At 38.2% G+C, this 5,959-nt stretch overlaps 1 long non-coding RNA gene across 2 annotated transcripts; it reads right to left on the bottom strand.

Annotated features, from left to right (window-relative positions):
- Window positions 1-5,546, bottom strand: LOC131655862 (uncharacterized). Of its 2 annotated transcripts, none has more exons than XR_009299908.1 (4): window positions 5,233-5,546; window positions 4,233-4,303; window positions 4,063-4,146; window positions 1-149 (listed from the first exon to the last, which is right to left on the bottom strand). It is a non-coding gene; the product is annotated as an uncharacterized LOC131655862 (long non-coding RNA). The 2 variants fall into 2 exon arrangements; XR_009299907.1 differs by lacking the exon at window positions 1-149 and adding an exon at window positions 3,663-3,870.
- Window positions 5,547-5,959: the final 413 nt, after the last annotated feature.

The raw sequence follows: 5,959 nt of genomic DNA, 5'->3' as shown, positions 1-5,959 counted from the left end.
ACTCCTCATAATAGTGATGCCTCGTGCAACCTCTTTTGCTTCAGTATCAGGTGGAGCATTTGTATCCGAAGCAACTCTTTCTTGTGAGTTTTCTTGTAAGTTTTCAGGTGGGTTTTCAGGTGGAGCATCTCTATCTGAAGCCATTGAACCTGTATCAAACAAACTAAAGCACATTAGTACACTATTAATAAGCTAACAATCTATACAAGTCAAATGGAAGTCAAACCATGCATGTACAAGTAAATCGGAAACGAAATCGGTACAAATCAAAATAAGCGTAAAAAAGAAAGTTATCGGAATTGAACGAAATTTACATGGCTATGGTAAAACGTCGCCACGGACTCAAAAACAAAGTCGGTTTTCCGAAATTCAGACCCTAAGCCCGACTTTTGATTACGGGCAGAAGCAAAACCGATAAAAAAATAGTCCCGAAATGTAAAGATAAGTGCATGAGCAGCTCCGGAATCGTCAAAATAGTATAGTTACATGTAAAGAAGTCAACAAGCGGATACATGGTTCAAAAGTTATGTACAAAACGAGAATATGCACCAAATTGAATAAAACAAATTAGTCGGACTATGTATACTATTACCTTTATCACTCACGTCTCTTTCTTTTCTTGGTAGGTTTGTGTACTACGCGTCTCTTAACAATGCGGACGGTTGGATTGATCCAAATACCCTCATTATGATCATTTCTAATACAAGATTCATTCTCATTTTGATCGTTTCTTGTACAAGATTCAATGCCAACACCAATATCACCTTGATCTTCAATTTTTTCATCAACTATTTTGTTAGATAAAAGCACTATAGACCATTTCGTACTTGTCGGATCATTGACATAGAACACTTGTTTAGCTTGAGAGGCTAGAATGAAAGGCTCATCTTTGTACCCTACCCTATTGAGATCCACTTGCAAAAATCCTGACTTATCCATTCGTACGCCACTATTATTTTCAACCCACTTGCAACCAAATACAGGAATCTGAAACTTCGCGTAATCAAACACCAAAATGCGCTCGATAACCCCAAAATATGACAAATTTGCAAATTTCGGATTTAAGTCATTCGCACTTGATATGTGCATAGCTTCAGCTACCAAGGTAACACCACTATTTTGCATAGTACTTTTATCATCCTGTTCTTTGGTATAAAATGTGTATCCATTAATTGCGTATGCGCTATAAGAAAGTACAATTACAGATGGACCATAGGCTAAACATCTCAACCTTTCTGTTACTGAAGCAGGATCTGAACGATACTTTGAATAAATATGATCTCTAAACCACGGTATGAAACTTCGATTGTGCTCTCGTACTATCCAGTTCTCATTTCTATTTGGATTTAAATCTCGGAGAACAACTTTGTGCATTTCAACAAACGGCTCAACCTCAATCTCATTGTGCAGAACATACAAGTGCACTTGATCCCGTTCGACCATTGATACTGTCACAACTTTATTTCCAATTAGCCTTTTTCCTTCTTTTTTTTCGACAATATGAGATTTGGGGAGTCCAATTGATTGAACATTTGACAGATATTCAGTACAAAACTCAACCGCTTCTTCAGCAACGTATCGCTCGGCAATACAACCCTCCGGTCGACTTCTGTTTTTCACGTACCCTTTTAATATTTTCATATAACGTTCAGCAGGGTACATCCATCTCATATAAGCTGGTCCGCACAGTTGTGTCTCTTTCACAAGATGAACGACTAGATGAACCATTATGTCAAAAAACGAGGGAGGAAAATACATTTCAAGATCACATAAAGTAACAACTATCTCATTTTGCAATGTTGGTAAGATCGCGGGATCGACCACCTTACTGCAAATAGACCTGAAGAAGAAACACAGCTTAGTTATTGCGCTTCTTACTTTTTCTGGCAGAATAGAACGTATACCTATTAGTAAAAAATGTTCCATTATAACATGGCAATCATGCGTCTTCAAACTCTTTAACTTGAGGTCTTTCATGGACACAAGTCTTCTAATATCTGAAGAGTAGCCTTCTGGAACTTTTACTTCACTGAGGAACTTACACAATGTTTTCTTCTCCTTTCTAGATAGAGTGTAAACAGCAGGTGGCAGATATGTTCGTCTTCCTTTCGTCACGGGCCCCAATTCAGTTCTCATCCCCATGTTTACCATGTCATTCCTTATGTTAACGCCATCCTTAGACTTTCCTTGTATATTGAGTAGCGTACCTATAACGCTGTCAAATACATTTTTTTCAATATGCATAACATCCAGGAAATGTCTTACGTACAACGACTTCCAATATGGAAGTTCAAAGAAAATTGACTTCTTCTTCCACCCACCCTTGACAATTGAATGTGCAAAAGGCTTGCCAAACTGAGTGCTCACATCTTTCACCTTTTCAAAAATTTGATCACCTGACAAAAAAGGCGGGGCTGTACGATGTTCGGCCTCTCCATTGAATGCTTTTCTCCACCCACGGTAGTGATGATTAGAATTTAAGAATCTACGATGGCCGAGAAAGACATTCTTCTGACAAAGCGCCAATCGTGTCGTATCGGTTTCATCTTCACAAACAGGACACGCCTTTTGACCCTTGTTGCTGTACCCGGATAGATTTCCGTATGCTGGAAAATCATTAATTGTTCCAAACAACATCGCCCTCAAGTTGAAACTTTCTTTCCTATACCCATCGTAAACCTCCACACCTCTCTCCCACAAAAACTTTAAATCTTCGATTAAGGGTGCCAAGTATACGTCTATGTCATTCCCTGGTTGTTTAGGCCCAGAAATTAGCATAGATAACATCATGTACTTACGCTTCATACATAGCCACGGAGGTAAGTTATAAATCATAAGAATCACAGGCCATGTGCTATGCGAGATACTTTGAATACCATGCGGGTTCATTCCATCAGTAGACAATGACAACCGAAGGTTTCTTGCTTCTTTTCCAAATTCAGGATATTCAGTATCAACTTTACTCCATTGTGGTGAGTCTGCCGGATGTCGCAACTTTCCATCAATAATTCTTTCATCTGCATGCCAAGTCAAGTGTCTTGAATCGGTCTCACTACGATACATGCGTCTAAATCTCGGAATTATAGGAAAATACCATAAGACTTTAGCAGGAGACAACTTTTTCTTATATCGAGGGGCACCACATTTAGGACACTCATTCAACGCTGCATACTCGTTTCGAAACAAAACGCAATCGTTTGGACATGCGTGTATCTTATCATAGCTCATTCCAATAGAAGACAACATCTTTTTGGCTTCATACGTTCGATTGGGAAGAACATTATCCTCTGGTAGCATATCTTTCATAAGGGCTAATAACTCTGTGAAACTTTTATCCGACCATCCATTGTCCGCCTTTAAGTTGTACAACTTTAACACCGCAGACAATCTTGTGAATTTTGAACAACCATCATACAACGGTTTCTCTGCATCGCTTACCAACCTCTCAAACATTTTGGGACAATCCGCTAGATCTTCTTCCAGCGCTTCTGCAATCTCTTCGACTCGATCACAATCGTATGTGTCTGTGCAATCGTCGTTTGAAGCATACTTCCTATTACACCTCGACCCAGCATTCCCGGTACTTTTCTCACCATGCATTGTCCAACATGTATAACTTCTATCAATTCCAAACCGTAGTAAATGAGATCCCAACTGATTCCCGTCAACCTTACCCCCGGCATAACATCAACCCAAGCAAGGACACGGCATTCGAAGCGGGTCTTTGGAGTTCGCAACCGCAAACTCAACAAATTCCCATACCCCTTTCTCGTACTCTTTCGACAATCGGTTTGAATTCATCCATGTCTTATCCATGTCTTAATTAAGCTAAACAACAACGGTCAAACTTCCACTCTTCACAAGTAACCCCTATGGCGAATTCAATTCACAAAGTTAGTAAGTACCTCCTATATTAACTCTCTAAACACATAAAACTAATGTGTTTCTGTCAAAACGCAAAGTATAAACGGAATGAATCCGAAGCAATAAAACGTAACATATATAATCACACAATTTCAGACAAATTCATCATAATACCAGTAATTTGAGAAAGAAATTTACCTCGGATGTTACCGAACTCAAGAAAACGCCAAACGTCGAACTAGGCTGGGAAACGATCAAACTTTCACTATACACAAGTTACCCCTATAGCAAATTCACAAAGTTAGTAACCACCAAGACAAAATCGATTGAACAAAGGAAATCAACAATAGTTTGATGTGTGTACATACTCCTAAATATGTAGTACCAGAGTCAATGATACGAGCTCCAAAGAGATCCAAAGTTATCAATCCAGTCAGACCTATACAAGAAATTCAATTCAATGTATGATTATAATAAGAATGGGTGAATAGCTCATGATGCAGTTAATTAAATACACCACTACTAACACTACTAACACAAGACACACGATGCAGTTAATTAAATACACCACTACTAACACGAAGCTATAAAACTTTTTACTCAAAAGCAAACCTTATGAATCATCCTTGTCTATATACATTAACTCACTCTTGTTTCATTCTTTACCTTCTCTCTTCCTCATTAATTCAACTCTCATAAGGTATATATTATTACTATTATTATATATTATTTATTATTTAATTTCTCTATGTGCTGTCATTCTCATACTTTACAGTACTTGGCATCCTTGAACAAGCCAATTTATTGTACAATATATATATACCATCACTCTCAATCTCATACACACACAACATATATATCATAGAGTTATTATATATAAATAAAAGTATATAATATATATTTTAAAGTAGAAACCAGAGACAAAGATTTGAAGATGGCACAAAGATTTGGTTAACTCAATTCTAATAGAAAAGTCTCATTCTAATACATTAATAAGCTACACTTGTGATACTATTGTTTGATGAAATGCCAAAATTTTGTGATACTCATGGTGCAAGTTTAGCCGTACTATGTTACTATTGTTTGATGAAATGCCAAAATTTTGTGATAAACAGTGGCAAGTCTATTTTGTATTCAGTAACTTCAGAATTTTATCAACACTACAGCCAAAAAACCATGGATTTTTGAATCATGAAAAGCGGAAGTAAATCAACTTAGAATTTAAAAATACCTACTAAGGATTGTGGCATTTCATCAATTATCAACTCAAATCATTTCTTTCAGGCATTTCATCAAACAAGTTGCAGGCAGAAGTTCAATCTTTGATACCAAATAAAATTTTCACTGAAAATTAAACCTAAAACTCACCGGCGGTGGATAAAACGAGTGACGGAGGAGAAGCCGACGGAGGGACGCCGACGGTGGTTGCCGATGGTGGTGGACGGAAGGGTTTCGCGTGCAGTGAGGGTTTGTGGATGAAGAACAGTGGTGGACGGAAGGGTTCTGCAGAAAACGAAAGAGAGAAATGAGAAACAGTAACGCGTGTTTTGGTTTTTAATTTTTAGTAATAAAGGCTACTAAAGCGCTTCTGAAAAGCGCTCTCATAGCCTGGTCTATACCAGCGCTTTTGACAAAAAGCGCTCTCATTAAACACCCCTACCAGAGCGCTTTTGAAAAGCGCTTTCGTTCCCCCCACGTTCCCCCCACCTACCAGAGCGCTTTTGTAAAGCGCTTTCGTACCCCCCCCTACCAGAGCGCTTTTGAAAAGCGCTCTCATAACCCCCCCTACCAGAGCGCTTCTTAAAAGCGCTTTCATACCCCCCCACTATTAGAGCGCTTTTTTAGCGTGTTTTTTAATTTTGTCTTTAGCGAAGCCTATGCCAGCGCTTTTCCTAAAAGCGCTTTCGTAGGGGTGCTGCTAAAAGCCAAATTTGGCGTAGTGACCACGGTTCAAAATGAATGCTGTACCGATTTACATAGTATTCTTCTTCTTCTTAACATTTCTTTTCTTCTTCTTAACTTTTCTTTGAAACACAAGAAGTACCGATTCAAAATTATGTTAAAGTTATGATTTTTATAGTGTTGAATGATGTTG

Source organism: Vicia villosa, linkage group LG3, assembly GCF_029867415.1.
Source record: "Vicia villosa cultivar HV-30 ecotype Madison, WI linkage group LG3, Vvil1.0, whole genome shotgun sequence".
NCBI lineage: Eukaryota > Viridiplantae > Streptophyta > Magnoliopsida > Fabales > Fabaceae > Vicia > Vicia villosa.
Note: the sequence above shows the minus strand (reverse complement) of the source record. Positions and strands in the feature narration are given on the sequence as shown.